At 42.1% G+C, this 16,576-nt stretch overlaps 1 long non-coding RNA gene across 1 annotated transcript; it reads left to right on the top strand.

The window, feature by feature from the left end:
* Window positions 1-961: 961 nt before the first annotated feature.
* On the top strand, window positions 962-16,221 carry LOC145795395 (uncharacterized). The gene is made up of 2 exons (XR_014336306.1): window positions 962-1,089; window positions 16,043-16,221. It is a non-coding gene; the product is annotated as an uncharacterized LOC145795395 (long non-coding RNA).
* Window positions 16,222-16,576: the final 355 nt, after the last annotated feature.

Below are 16,576 nucleotides of genomic sequence, written 5' to 3'. Positions count from 1 at the left end.
TTAATTTTAAAAAATAAATTTATTTAATTATGTAAAAAAATAAAATAAAATAATTTTTTTTTAATCTAGCTAAAAATAATTAAAATATTAAAGATATGTTTAATATTGCTATTACTTAGTAAATAATTGAAAAAGGGTAAAATAGTCTTTTGTTCATTTATCCTATCCAGTCCGTCCAACCAAACGTTAGATTCACTAAAAATAACCCTTTCCAGACATCTAATTCCATGAAAAAACAAACACAGGATACATATCCAATCCAACCAAATAGTCCGTGAGATTCACAGACCCAGGACTCAAGTCCGATGGATTCTAATCCCCTCTTATCCAATCCGTCCAATCAAACACACCCTATGAGTAGTGAGCATTATTTACCCTTTTTAGAAGCTTCAAATACACTGGAACAAAAACCCAAGGGTAAATTACACTATATCCCCCGAAGTTTATTTAAAATATATATTGTCTTCTATAATTTGAAAAATTACAAATAAGTTAGAAATTTTTATTTATATAATTAACTGAAAAAAATGATATTCTTAACTATTCTCTTATACAATAATAAAGTTATTTGAATTATTAAGCGAAACAAATTTTTGACATCATTAAAAATTATTAATTGATTTGATGATTTATCAATAAAAGGGCCATTTGTTATTAAATTAGAAACTTCAGGAGGGGAGATACAATTTCTAGACGAACTGATCCCCTAAATTACTGATATCATAAAACCCCTTAATGAAGTTAGAACACTTTTGATTACCAAAATATTGTGACGCCACTCCTCCCGTCTTGGGTTTAGTAGGCGTTTCTCATTTGAGCAATGCCACGTTCAACGAATTTGATTTCGTCTAAATTGTTTGAACTTATTAACGTTGGTTGTCCGAATGACAGAGTGACGATCGCAATAGACGAGGGTGAAGCCAGTTGTTCGGTTAGTCATCCGACTGGTACAAATTCAAGCGATTCAAGTCACAATGACTTCGGTGAATAAATCATTTCAGTTCTCGTTTTGGGTCTTGTTTGGCGAGATAGATAGATGCAAAAATCGGGGTGTCGCCCAAGGTCAAATTCTTCGCTTTATCCAATTGGGTAAGCATTATCATTCCCATTTGAAGGTGGTATTAGACTAACTGGTTGCAGAATATAATCTAAAAATATAAAGGATCACCAACTAACATGAATTAAGTATCACTACAGGAAAATATACTTTTGACTAGTATAAATACTGATTAAATTTTTTTAATAGTTAAAGTACGTCCCTTTGCTGGTCAAATTTTTTTTAGTAACTAAAAAGTGTATTATTGGCGATTAAATTTTTTTTAGCCGGCATTTTTAGTCTTCAAAAGTATATTTACATGTAGTGTGTGTTATGATATCCCAACCTAATCCAATTGGAATTAATTCAAACTTCGGTGTTGGAAACTTACCAGTTTCAAAATTGTTTGGGATTTACTACGAAAAATGCTATGAACAAAACCAACCCCCCCCCCCCTCCCCCGAGTGTTGTGTGGTTTAGATTAAATTTGTATAGTATAAAATTCATGTAGAATAAATCTAAATGGCAAGATGAAAATTTTAGATAATTTTTGCGTTGATAATAGCAGGGTCGGCCCTGGGGCATAGGCCACAAGGCCATGGCCTAGGGTCTCTCAAAATAAACTTAAAAAAGGGCCTCTCTCCTATTATAATTTAGTGTAATATATTAGGTATGTTTTAAGTTTAAAAAAATTAAAAAAGACCCAAACTAACTTAAAATAAATTGACCCATTCAAAAATTGAAAGGCCATTCAAAAAAATTAGCATTGCTATCCATTGGAAAATAAACTCAAAAAATGAGTCTCTCTTATTATAGTTTAGTCTAATATATTAAGTATATTTTAAGTCTAAAAAAAAAATTAAGGAAGACCCAAATTAACTTAAAATAAATTAATCTATTAAAAAATTGAAAGGGCCATTTAAAATAATTAGCATTGTTATTCGTTGAAAATGATTTTGTAAAAAAATTAAATTATGTAAGTATGATTGATTTATTTATTTCTTAATATACAAAAAGAGTGAGGATCAAGCGATACTTATTAGTTATTGTAATGTAATGCTAAATATTTTTTGTGATTTTGACATAAATTTTTTGTCCTTTACTTTCAAATTTTTTTTTCATTCAATGAAAAAAAAAAATATGAAGAGCCCCCGAAATTTATTAGTTGATTATCGACTTTAGGCCCCGGAAATCTCAGGGCCGGGCTTGGATAATGGTGAGTTAGTAATATTATTCATTAAATTATTTACTAATGCTATAGGTTTAATCTGAGAAACAAAGGTTGGATTCGGGACTTAACTGTTATAAGTGAAAATGTTTTACGCACCCTACCACGCCGATCGGTACCTTAATCTCTCACCTTAGCTTTAAGTGGGATATCAATTTTCAAAGGAAAAAAATAGGTGCACTTTTTCATAAATCTGTTTTTACCTACTCATATTCTAAGAGGGTAATTTATATGAAAATTGGGCCGAGTTGGGTAATGGACCACAGTGCAAAGAGCTGAGTAAAAAGGCCATGAAGTTACTCCGGCCCAAGAGAGGTGTAAAGTTACTCCGGCCCAAATGAGGTGTAAAGTTACTCCGGCCCAAGTGAGGTGTAAAGCTACTCCGGTCCCAAGGAGGTTAGCTCGGTCACCATACTAAAACTTATACCGGTTATGGCGCAGTATGGTTAGCTCGGTTTAGACTTACCACGGTTTGTACAGGAGGAACTGAGGTAAGGGCAGTAAAAGAACGAACCGAACTAAGGATAGTTCTGTCTGTTCTACGGCTAAGCATAGCCATGCGCACCTCGGCCACATTAGAGTCCAACCATGGTAAAACCATCTCACTTGGTTTAAACAGTGAGGGGAGTGTTGGAGGATAGGCATTATCTTTCAGGAGTATGAATCCTAGGAGGACTCTACATGGAGAAGTAAGAGTCCTACTTGGATTGTGCCACACGGAACCTATAAAAGCTCACAAACATCACCTATGGAGAGGTAACACAACTTTGATTCCTGAATACACAGAGCTTTTGTCTACTTGTCTATTTTGCTGACTTAGGCATCGGAGGGGTTTCTGGCACACACACGCTGGCTAGCTCACGTTTGTGTTTTCAGGAAGTAAAGCGACGACGTTTGGAGGAACGCGGACTTGATCAACAGGATTATACGAGAAATTTTATCTCTTTCCCGTACAATTGGCGCCGTCTGTGGGAATTCAGACAAGAACAAAACTTCTTGATCAAGCTTTTCCTTTTTAGAAGCAATGGCGCACAACGAAGATTTGTCGCAGTCCGCCATCGACAGACAAACACCAGAGGGGGGTGCAAGATGCGAGGGCCTACCTTCTATCCCTCCCATGGCGGACTTAGAGCCACAGCGACAAAATCCCAGGAGCAATACAAGGGGGAGGAGGCGGACTAACAGCCCCCGTCACTCTCGTTCACGAAGTCTTGACAGACAAAGGAGGAGGATTGATCCTCAAGTTTTGGAGGACCGTGTGAAGGAGCAAGATGAATTAATAAGGAAGATGGTGGCGGACATGGAGGCCTTGAAACGCCAGATGAAGGGAAAAGGAGTGACGACAGGAGAGGAGCGCAAAAGCAAGACGCCCCCTCGCCACTCAGAAGACCGTGGAAGGCATTCCACACCATCACAAGCAGAGAGTAGAAGCCTCAGGACAGGTGATACTCAATCCAGAACCTCCAGAACTCGTTTCTCCAGGTTTGAGAGAACGAGATCATCGAGGTCTTACACGGAGGGAAGTACCTATCGACCCTCGCGCTCGCACCAGACATCATCCAGGTAGACGGAGTTACCAAGATCGTCCGATTTGCGGAATATGTTGGAAGAAAAGGCACGATGGAAGCAGGATACTAGGGCGCGCAACCCTCGCAGGGTATCTGCCCTTCAGCGGCTGGCTCCTCGGACGCATGGAAGCGTCGAGGTCGGAATGTCGTTGCCACGCCCTGCCTACGAACCAACGGACAAAGCATTAGCAAGGCTGCAGACCTCGCCGTTCGTTCCGGCAATTGAAAATGCGCCCCTTCCTTCAGGTTTCCTTCAACCCAAATTCACCACGTACGAGGGGAAGACGGACCCCTACATACACCTAAGCCACTTCCGCCAAGTTATGGCAGTAAATCGGCGAAACGAGGCTTTGATGTGCATCTTCTTCCCATCAAGCCTTGGTGACCTAGGCTTGACTTGGTTCGAAAAACTTTCAAAAGGCAGCATAGCCTCCTGGGCTCAATTGGCAGAGGCGTTCGTCACGAGGTTCAGAACGAATACCAAAACCCCGGTGGAGATTGACCAGTTACTATCCATCGACATGGGCGAAAAGGAGACACTAAGATCCTACAATAGTCGCTACTGGGAGACATTCAACCAGATTAGGGACTACCCCACCAATCTCGCCATTACACAGTACAAAAGAGGCCTTCCAATCGGAAACAGACGAAGGGACTCGATCACCATGACACCGCCCCTCACCATGGAGGCCTTGATGGAAAGAGTGCATCAGCACATCAGGGTGGAAGAGGATGGCGCCCGTGCCAAAACAAAATCTGGCACGACTGCAGTACCAGATAAAAAGACCACAGCAAAGATCAACGCGGTAGAACGTCCGAACAAAAAAGGACGAGGTAGGCGAGACAACGGAAAGGACTAGGACAAAAGATGGTTGAGAGTCCGCACTGCCATAACCACGGTATTCAAGAAACCGATCTACCGGATTCTGAGCGTAATACGCGATGAACCTTTCGTCAGATGGCCAGCTAAGCTAGGAGATGAATAGAAAGACTATGACGAAAGATCGCGATGCACCTTTCACTAAGAAAAGGGGCACCGCACTGAAAATTGCATGCCATTGAGACAGCATCTGGAGGAGTTGGTGGCTGCCGGTCACCTGGATAAATACATTGAAGGATGGATGCAACCAGCCCCCCAGGACCACAATAATCCCAATGGAATGCCAATTGACGCCCCACCTCAAGGTGTGATCAATGCGATACATGGAGTACTCGAACCTGAGCGTGTATGCGAGCTCAGAGGATCGATTAAGAAGGCTGAGCACTTAAGAAAAGTACTAAGCGCTCAACCTACCATCAAAAAGGGGAGAACAGACCCTACGAACGTCATGTCTTTTTCAGACAAGGACTTGGAAAGAATATATTGCCCTCACAACGATGCACTGGTCGTCACCCTCCGCGTTAAGGATTACGACGTCAAGCGAATTTTGATAGACCAAGGTAGCTCGCGTGAGATAATGTACTACGACACCTTCAAACAACTGAAATTGGAGAACAAAGACCTGGCACCGGCTGTATCCCCCCTGATCGGATTCAACTCAATGCCAGAATGGCCAGTCGGCAAAATTATCCTGCTAGTCAGGGCAGGAAGCGTGACAAAACAAGTGAAATTTTGGGTGTTGAAGGTCCCTTCCACTTACGACATAATCTTGGGAAGAACATGGCTCCATGCCATGAAATCAATAGCGTCATCCTATCATCAAGTAATGCGGTTCCCCAACGAAGCCGGAGTAATTGAAGAGGTCTTTGGAGACCAGATTATGTCCAAGCAATGCTTTGTCACGGTTAATGGCAACCGCGCTGCTAAGGGATATGTTCATTCAGTGGAAGAACCTGAGAGCAATGAACTGTTCGCAGATGTCGGCAAAGCAGCTGATCAAAAAGCGGTGGAAGACTTGGTAAAGGTAGGAATAGATGATAAGAACCCGGATAAGTTCTTTTTGCTCGGTTCGTCGTTGTCCAGCACTGAGAGATTAGAGGTCTTGGAATTCCTGACCTTTAACATCGAAGTGTTCGCCTGGACACCATACGACATGCCAAGCATCGATCCAAACTTCATCTGTCACCAACTCAATGTCCACCCATCCGCCAGACCAATCATTCAGCGCACTCGCAGATCGGCACTCCACCACGCCGAAATAGTGGCAGAAGAAGTGGGAAACCTGCTGGAGGCAGGAGCAATCAGAGAGGTACATTACCCCAGATAGATTTCCAACACAGTCGTGGTACCAAAAAAGAATGGCAAATGGCGCGTCTGCGTTGACTACAAGACAGTCAACAAAGCATGCCCGAAGGACAGCTTCCCCCTACCACGGATAGATCAATTGGTAGACCTAATGGCGAGGCACAACCGGCTTAGCTTTCTGGATGCATACAGAGGCTACCATCAGATCGTCATGTACGAACCAGACCAGGAGGTCACGTCCTTTACAACTCCAAGAGGACTGTATTGCTACAAGGTCATGCCCTTTGGCCTAAAGAATGCAGGGGCAACATTCCAACGGATGGTCACCAAGATGTTTGAACCATTATTAGGCAAAACAATGGAAGCTTACATCGACGACATGGTGATCAAGAGCAAGGACAAGAATGACCATCTAAGGGACCTAGGTGAGATGTTCCAGATTCTGAAGAAATACAAGTTGCGCCTTAATGCATCTAAGTGTGCGTTCGGTGTAGGATTTGACAAATTTCTGGGCTTCCTGGTAACCAACCGGGGTATAGAGGCAGACCCCTCCCAGATCAAAGCTATTCGGGATCTTGAGAGGCCTAACTCAGTAAAAGAGGTACAGGATCTCACCGGTATGGCAGTTGCACTCAACAGATTCATTAGCTAGTCGTCAAACAGACTACGACCATTTTTTCAAGCATTAAAAGCCAAGTTCGAGTGGGACGAAGAATGGGACCGCGCACTAGAAAACTTGAAAGAATACATGTCTTCTCCACCACTGCTTGTCACCCCAATACCTGGAGAAGAACTCTTCTTGTACCTGGCAGTCTCTCAGCACGCAATTAGTGCAATATTGGTCCGTGCGGAAGGAATCCAACATTTGCCCATCTATTATGTCAGCAAGACATTGCTGGGCGCCGAAACGAGGTACTTGCCACTGGAAAAACTAGCCTTGGCCTCAAGGAAGTTGTCGCACTACTTTCACGCCCACACCATAGTCGTCCTCACAGCTTTCCCCTTAAAAGCTTTGTTTGAGAGGGCGAACTTTTCTGGGCGAATCTTGAAGTGGGCAGTAGAGTTGGGACAATTCGACATCAAGTTCCAACCTAGAACCGCGATAAAGGCCCAGGCTTTGGCAGACTTTGTCGCAGAATTTACCCCGGGAAGTCATCATATCTGCCCAATCGACCTAACTAACACAACCAAACTTAGGGTGGAAGTTGACGCCGGAATAACGCAACCCCTGGCGCAGGATACTCAGTCGGACCCCAAGCCAGACCAGAATAATGAGAGCAAGGAAAAAGCGAACCATGCTACACCCAGCCAAGACTCACCAATAAATAAAGATTTGGTACAGTCAGATAGCGAGGGGCAGACAGTAAGCATGGACCTTGAAGAAAGCACCAGCAACATTCTTGACCCCACGACATCATCTGAACCCTCCACTTGCTGGAAGTTGTTCATTGGAGAGATGTGGAAGCTCTTCGTGGACAGAGCGTCCAACCGACATGGTGCAGGACTTGGCATAGTCCTCATCTCACCAGACGGCCTGGTTGTAGAGCAAGCAAGCAATCAACCTTGGCTTCCCAGCATCAAACAACGAAGCAGAGTATGAAGCACTTCTTGCAGGACTCAAATTAGCAGTCTACATGAAGGCCACCGAATTAATGGTTTACAGCGACTCATAGCTGGTGGTAAACCAAATTTCTGGCGACTATGAAGCAAAGGATGGCAGGATGGCCAAGTACCAAGAATTGGTCAGAACAAAGATCAAGAAATTTGAAGTAGTAAGAATAGAACAGATTGGTAGGGAGGAAAACAGCAGAGCAGACGAACTAGCAGGCTTTGCGTCAATGGCAGATACATCCATCCCTCATCCACTACTAATTGACTACCTACCAAGACCAAGCATTGAGAACCCCGAAGTAGAAGAGGTGTGTTGCGCCGAATTAGGCCCCTCATGGATGGATTCCATCATACTGTTCTTAAAAGACGGCGTCTTACCAGAAGACAAGAAAGAAGCCAACAAAATTTGAGCAAAGTTGCAGCAATTTTGGCTCTCCCCATCTATGGCATTGTACAAAAAGGCATTCTCAGAACCTTATCTAAAGTGTGTCCACCATAGCAACGTAGAAGCATTCTTGTTCGAAATACACGAAGGGGTGTGCGGAAGCCACCAAGGAGGAAGATCGTTAGCATACAGAGCCATTTCACAAGGATACTGGTGGCCATACATGCAGGCAGACTCGGAGAAGTATGTGAAGAAGTGAGAGAAATGTCAGAAGTTTGCACACCAAATACATCAGCCGACCAGAGAACTCCTACCATTGTCCAGCCCATGGCCCTTTGCAATGTGGGGCTTGGACATAGTAGGACCACTTCTAATAGTGCTCGGAAACAGGAAGTTCTTTCTCGCAGCAACAGACTACTTCACAAAGTGGGTGGAAGCAGAAGCATTGGCATCAATCAAGGAAAAAGATGTGAAGAAGTTCGTCTAGCAGAATATCATTACTCGATTCGGCATACCTAAAGCCCTAATATCAAGCAACGGCACCTAGTTTGATGGCAGAATCTTTAGAGGCTTTTGTGAAGAATACAAAATAGAGTTCTACAATTCTACACCGGCATATCCCCAAGCCAACGGCCAGGCAGAAGCATCAAACAAGGTCATCTTGGATGAACTAAAGAAAAGGTTAGAGAAGGCAAAAGGCAAGTGGACGGAGGAACTTCCTCATGTTTTATGGGCTTACCGCACCACACCTCGACGATCAACAGGAGAAACACCATTCTCCTTAGCCTACGGCATGGAAGCAGTAATCCCACTGGAAGTTGGCCCCTCCACAATTAGAAGCGAAAATTTTGATCCAGACTTGAATGGAGAAGCCATAGCATTGGAGCTCGACCTCACTGAAGAAAGAAGAGAAAGAGCACTGGTTCACATTGCCTCATACCAACAAGAGTTATCCAGGAAATACAACAAAACAGTGCATCCAAGGCAATTCAAGATCGGAGATTGGGTGCTGTGCAAAGTGATGGGAAATACCTTGGTACCAGGAGATGGCAAGTTAGGGCCTAATTGGGAAGGACCTTACAAAGTGGTCGGATTAGCTGGCAAATGGGCATACCACTTGGAAGATGAGGACAACAAAGCCATTCCTAGGCCATGGAATACTGCCAATCTCAAACTATTTTATTTTTAGTTTTTTTTTTACAAGTATGTGTAATTTTCCTTTTTCTCAATAAAATAAAGTCGATTCTTTTCAGCATAGCTATTTTTTGTAAGAGATTGAATTAGTAAGTTAGGGACATCAAAAGCAAGGTTGGCCGGAAAAACCAACACCCCTCCCAAGCCCAGGATAAGGATCCAGGCTGCAGGACATTTGGTCAAAATAACCAAACATTTTACTCTAGGTTGGCTGGAAAAACCAATCTATAGGTTAGCTAGAAAAACCAACACCCCTCCTAAGCCCAGGATAAGGATCCAGGCTGCAGGACGTTTGGTCGGAATAACCAAACATTTTACTCTAGGTTGGCTGGAAAAACCAATCTATAGGTTGGCTGGAAAAACCAACACCCCTCCTAAGCCCATGATAAGGATCCAGGCTGCAGGACGTTTGGTCGGAATAACCAAACATTTTATTCTAACTTGGCAGGAATAACCAATTTAGAGGTTGGTTGGATTAAACCAACTCTTAGTAGTCTTTAGCCAAAGTAAGGACATCGGCTAAAGAGTGGTTGGCTGGATTAAATCAACTCTTAGTACTCTTTAGCCGAAGTAAGGACATCGGCTGAAGAGTGGTTGGCTGGATTAAACCAACTCTTAATACTCTTTAGCCGAAGTAAGGACATCGGCTAAAGAGTGGTTGGCTAGATTAAACCAACTCTTAGTACTCTTTAGCCAAAGTAAGGACATCGGCTAAAGAGTGGTTGGCTGGATTAAACCAACTCTTAGTACTCTTTAGCCGAAGTAAGGACATCAGCTAAAGAGTGGTTGGCTGGATTAAACCAACTCTTAGTACTCTTTAACTGAAGTAAGGATATCGGCCAAGGAGTGGTTGGCTGGAAAAAACCAACTTAGAGGTTGGCTGGATTAAACCCTTATTACTCTTCAGCCGAAGTAAGGGTATAGGCTGAAGAGTGGTTGACTGGGTTAAACCAACTCTTGGTACTCTTCAGCTGAAGTAAGTATATCGGCTAAAGAGTGGTTGGCTAGTAAGCTCAGTCAGATTGCCCAGCTAAGACCAGAATAAAATATCTCAGCCGAAAAATATTGTGTTTCGTTCAAGTTGCAGTTAGAAAGCAAGCACAAACAGGAAAGTAAACTGAGATAACAGTTTGAGCAAAAGAATTCATTGAAAAACTCATTACAAGTGCAAGCATACAGATCAAACCGGAATAAGTGTTGAATACAAAACATGATTTTCATTGATCAAATTCAAAGCAAATACAAAGGAGAGGCCTCAGCCTGGTTACAAGACCAAAAGAGAAGAAGAAAAAAACAAGCAACAAGAAAAGAAAGTACAGAATCAGTTGAACAGATCATCAAGATCAGCAACAATGTCAACACGAAGACCGGTTTCAAACGGTAGATCGGTCTTGGTTGGGAGCTCGGTGTCTATTGGAAGCACGGTTTCAGTCGTCAGGTCTTCAACCGTTGGCTCCAACCGAGCTGATTGATCGTTGGCTTGATCATTGACGACCGAGGTATTATTGGTCTCGGTGTTTTCATCATCATCTGAACCTTGTAGAAGCTGTTGTTGAACGGATGCAACGTACTCCGCCAGTGAGCTCGGTATGAAGTACTGAGGAGGATTGTAGACCTCGGTCTCAGGTTCACAACCGAGCTGCACCACGGCTGCCCTCCAACCGCATTTAAAGAAAAGATCTTTAGCAGCCTCACATTGTTGCATGTAGAGGGCCTCCCCCTCCTTGAAGCCTTCGGCATTTGCATCATTCACCTTCTTAGTTAGCTCGGCAATCTCTGCATTTTTCTTTCCTTCGAGTTTGATCAGCTCGCGAAGGTACTTGTCCTTCATCACGGTCAGTGCCTTCTGTTTGTCAACATTAGCCGAGGTAACTAGTCCGGTCAGACGAGCTACCTCGGCCTCTAGCTCGGCTGTCTTCTGTTTGGATTCTTTTAGTTCGGTGGTTTTTGCTTCAACTTCGGCCATGGCTTGCCTTGCTGTTTTACGAAGCTCCAACACACGCTTGTGCGCAATTTGACTCTTTTGCATGGCCTGAAAAAGAAAACAAAGAAACTAATGACAAAACCAAACAGGAAGTTGGAAAAATTAGAGAGACAAGAGGAGCTACTGACCAGGATCATTGATTTTGTTGCCGACTGGATGGCCTTGAGCTCGGTCAACTGCTTGTGATGCTCCATGTTAGGGGGCAGACATACGCTCTTAGCCAGGTTGAAGTCCAGCATATGGTCTTTGTCAGCCACCACAGAGTCAGTATCACAAATAGCACGGTTTTGGAAAGTCATTCTTGGAAACCATTTGGAGGAGCTAGCTCGGTCGGCACACTCCGGTTGCGGACTTGGTGGAGGGCTTAGTGGAAGACTGACTTCATCTTCATCAGCAAGGCGTTGCTCGGTTAGGGTAGTCCGGGGGCGCTTGCGTGGGCGTGATGAAGAGGGTTGTTGAGATGGGAGGGCCACCACGGTTTCCTGAATTTGGTTCGGTGGTGGTACCTTGGCTCGGTTTGTTTCGGTAAGAAGGGCCCTTACTCTGTTCTTTTTGGCCATCTCTTGTTCGGCAGTCAAACGGACAAGATTGATCTGGGGCAAAGTGGGGTCCGGTTCAGGGGCGTCCTCTAGCAAAAAGTCTGTTACTCTGGTTTTGCGTCGGCTGCTATATCGGTATGTCGGTTCAAAATCCAGAAGCTTGGCCCAACTTCTTTCAGGGTATCGAAGTGCGGCGTGAAGTGTGTCTAGGTTGGGGTAACTGTATAATGACTTGAGGTGAGCTGAATCTGCATGAAGAAGACAACTGTTAGTTCGGTTCAGAAATAGGAAATCGAAATAAAAGAGAAGCAGTCAAAGAAACTGGAATAAAAGAGAAGTAGTCAAAGAAGCTGAAGTAATTATACCGGGGCTTCCTTTCTTCCAATTTATACTACGGCCAGGGATCTGGGCTTGGTGATCTTCCAAATTCCCAGATGCCCAGAAGAAGTCATCGTCGTTCAAGTCTTTATCCGGTGTGTCCTTTATTATTTTCTCTCGGCGGCAACGTATTCTAAGATAATAAACCCAACCATCTTCTTTCGAGCCTATGGAGTATTGATGGAAGATCTCAGCTAGATCGAGGTTAATGCCAGCACGGCGGTTTAGTTCGGCTACACCATTTATTATACGGTATGAGTTTGTGGAAAGATGGGTTGGGCAAATTCTGGTTTGCCTAAGGAATTCACAAAGCAAGGGTTGAACAGGAAATCTTAGTCCAGTTTCTACTATAGACAGAAGAGTGAAGGGTACAAAACCTTGGTTCCCCCATGGAGTAATATCTTGCTTGGCTAAGGTGAGGTGGACATCGTCAGGGATGTTGTACTCCCTTCGGAATTCGGCCAAACCACCAGGTGTCTCTACTAAGAATCTATACTTCCCCATATTATGTCTTAAGTTATAAATAAATTAAAGCCGAGTGTTAGATCGGTCGAAGATTTGTGCTGAGTAGCTCGGTTGAGTGCTCAAAGGAGTGCCTGGGCAACCTAAGTTTGCAAAAGTGAAAAAAAAAAGAGAACAAAGGTGTTAAGCACAGACCGTTGGACCGTGCTAAAGAGAAATAAAGGCAAGATACATCAAGCCCTAGCCCGGTTATGTGAAACGCTACATGTCTTAGCTCGGTTTGTGCGAAATGCTTTGTTATCCCGGTTTAGGCAAGGTACTCAATAGTTCAGTATGTTCAAAGGCATTTGTTATCTCGGTTTACGCAAGGATTTGTTAGCCCGGTTAAGCTTCTAGGGGCAGCTTTCTTAGTTCGGTCTTTACATTAAGAATGCTGGTTTAGCCCCGAGACATAGCTCGATCGGAATTAAGGTTTCCCGGTACACTATTGTACAGCCCTAGTCCGGTTCATTGGCTCGGTTAAGGAGAGTATTGTACTTTGGCTTGTCGAGACTAATGGGGTAGCATGAAGTATTAGTTCGGTTGGATAGTCTACCTAATTCAGCTTTAACTACAAACAACTTTCTAGTCCGGTTGCATCATGATTTTGGATCGAAAACCAGTGTTCTACAGGATATTACATGTATTCGAGTGTTCTATTTGCTAAGTTTTTCTAGAAATATACAAATCAAGCAGAAAGAAAGTGTTTCGCAAAAACACAAACTTAAAGCTGTGGATTAAGCAAATGCGAAAAACAAGGAAAGCAAGGCAAGTTTGAGTAGCTTACCAGGACGAGAAGATGAGAGAAACGACAACAAAACCACGAAGCTTCTTCGAATGCAGATCAAAGAACTCAGCAAGCTCAGAAGCTCATGAACGAGAGGGAGAGAAGAGGAAGTTAATAGTGCAGTGCTTGATCCAAATGAAGAGTTTTTGTTTTGATACAAAGGGACAAAAGCGAGAACTGTTCAAATTACGCGAAGTACGAGGGCGACGTGACAGCTGCCTTTAGCCAATCAGAGCGTGCCACGTGTCATTGAAATGAGAATCGATTCAGTTGCTGTGATTGAAGGGACGTTTTGACCGAACAAGCTGAGCCCGGTATGGAATTTAGTTCGGCTGAAGGGCTTAAGAGTTTTAGCTCGGCTGGAAAGACTAAAGGGGTTTAGTTCAGCTAAAAAGGCTGAAACTTTTTTAGCTCGGCTGGGGACAGGTAATCCCTATCATGCTGCGCAGATGGAATTAAGGGGCAATTGAGAGGGTAATTTATATGAAAATTGGGCCGAGCTGGGTAATGGGCCATAGTGCGAAGGGCTGAGTAAAAAGGCCATGAAGTTACTCCGGCCCAAGAGAGGTGTAAAGTTACTCCGGCCCAAGTGAGGTGTAAAGTTACTCCGGTCCCAAGGAGGTTAGCTCGGTCACCATACTAAACTTATACTGGTTATGGCACAGTATGGTTAGCTCGGTTTAGACTTACCACGGTTTGTACAGGAGGAACTGAGGTAAGGGCAGTAAAAGGACGAACCGAACTAAGGATAGTTCGGTCTGTTCTACGGCTAAGCATAGCCATGCGCACCTCGGCCATATTGGAGTCCAACCATGGTAAAACCATCTCACTTGGTTTAAACAATGAGGGGGGTGTTGGAGGATAGGCATTATCTTTCAGGAGTATGAATCCTAGGAGGACTCTACATGGAGGAGTAAGAGTCCTACTTGGATTGTGCCACACGGAACCTATAAAAGCTCACAAACATCACCTATGGAGAGGTAACACAACTTTGATTCCTGAATACACAGAGCTTTTGTCTACTTGTCTATTTTGCTGACTTAGGCATCGGAGGGGTTTCTGGCACACACCCGCCGGCTAGCTCACGTTTGTGTTTTCAGGGAGTAAAGCGACGACGTTTGGAGGAACGCGGACTTGATCAACAAGATTATACGAGAAAGTTTATCTCTTTCCCGTACATATTCTATTTAATTCACATTATTTTCTTATATTCTAATAAGTCGTATGAGTGGCATAGTTATCAAAGTACCCTTAATAATATTCACATTTACAGTTTGAATATTCATACCATAAATATATAAATTTTTTTTTTTGATCAGCAAAAAGCTTTATTGATGAAAAACATACAAAGTATGGTACAGAACATCAATAAAGGAGAGGGTGCAAAAAATATCACAGTGAAACATCAAAATCCCTATCAGGTTGGCACCAAAATGCACACCAAATCATCTGCTAGCACAAACTCCAAACTCCAAATTGGTGAGTAACCAACATACAAAGCAGAACAAAACAAGCAAAAAAACAAACAAGCACAACACTACAATCACAATGTTCACATTATCAATGTGAATGTTAACATGTCAATGTGAATGTTCACACTGTCAATGTGAACATTAGTGTGAACATTCACACGTCAATGTGAATATTCACATTATAAAATATGAATGTTCACATCACCAAATTGCTAACCGTTCAAAAAATATTTGTAAGGGTAGAAATGTTCATAAAATACTTTAAATGTGAGAATTAGGATTTGGTAGATCAAATGTTCAAATAATAGGACTTATTGAAATACAAGAATATCTTATGAACTAATTGAGACACAAATACTTGAAATATGATTTTCGAGTAAATCTCCCAAAAAAATATTATATTATGAAAATTGTAATACTGCGTATACAAGGGGCATTTGGTGCAGCTATTAAAATGGGTTATTTATTATAACTTAAAGAATTATAGATTATAGTATTAATCAGAAATTGTTAATTTGTTTGGTGTAATTGCTGGATTATAGATTGAAGTTACTGAGTAGTATATGGTAAATAAGCTGTAAAATAACTTTTTGATGTGTAAATATTATTTTTACCCATGTTAAATGTAAATTGAATTAACCTTTGTTAGTTGTAAATTGAATTAAATTTTATTTTTTATTATTCACAACTAGTTCACATTTTCCATAAAAAATTAAAATAATAATAATAAAAAAAAGTTATTCGTAGTCCATTTGGGTATTTTTTTTATTTTTCAAAAAAAGAGAGAGGGTATAATGGTAAATTAATATGCCCACAGCAAAAGTTGATAATAAGCAGGGATGGAGAGCTTCTCAAAATAAGTTTTTTGAAATTAAATAAATTATTAGAATCAGAAGTTATTTGAAATAAATTTAACCAATTAGTCCAAAATAACTTTTTCAATACACAAAATTATAAATTGACCAAAACAAGCCACACCAAATGCCACCACTATCACGTTAAAATGGTCCAATTCAAAATAAAAAGTTCATCAAATACTATTGGCCTTGTGAATATCATGTTTCCTTTTTAGTCTAAAAATAAAGTCCAATGTTATGGTTATGAATATTATCATATTTCTCATTTTTAGTTGTCGTGACATTGTTTAATATTGTTTGTTGTGTTTACTCATCAGTCAGGTCCAACAATGACTCCAACAATGATGTCTTTGAAACCTGGTTCAAGTACTATTGTCCAAGGAACGGTCCGAATATTATTAGCGTGAAGATTATCATATTTCATCATTTTGAGTGTGGGAATTAATGGAAAAACTATAAATTTCAATTACCATTAGTATAAATATTATCATGTTGTACGGGGAAGAAATAATTCTTCTCGTATAATCCTGCTGATCAAGTCCACACTCCTCCGTACGACGTCATTTTATCACCTGAAAACACAAACGTGAGCTAGCCGGCGGGTGTGTGCCGGAAACCTCTCCGATGCCTAAGTCAGAAAACTTGACAAATAGACAAAGCTCTATGTTCTCAGAAAAATTGTGTTCAGTTACCTCCTTCAAGGTGATGTTTGTGAGCTTTTATAAGTTTCCTGTAGCATAATCCTAGTAGGACTTGTACTTCTCTATGCAGAGTCCTCCTAGGATTCATACTCCTAAGGATAATGCTTATCCTTTTACACCCTCCCCCACTGCTTAAACCAAGTGGGATGG

The sequence above is a fragment of the Camellia sinensis genome, chromosome 7 (assembly GCF_055761805.1).
Source record: "Camellia sinensis isolate YWXY chromosome 7, ASM5576180v1, whole genome shotgun sequence".
Taxonomy (NCBI): Eukaryota; Viridiplantae; Streptophyta; class Magnoliopsida; order Ericales; family Theaceae; genus Camellia; species Camellia sinensis.
The sequence above is the reverse complement of the archived record's forward strand: the minus strand, read 5'-3'. Positions and strand labels throughout refer to the sequence as shown.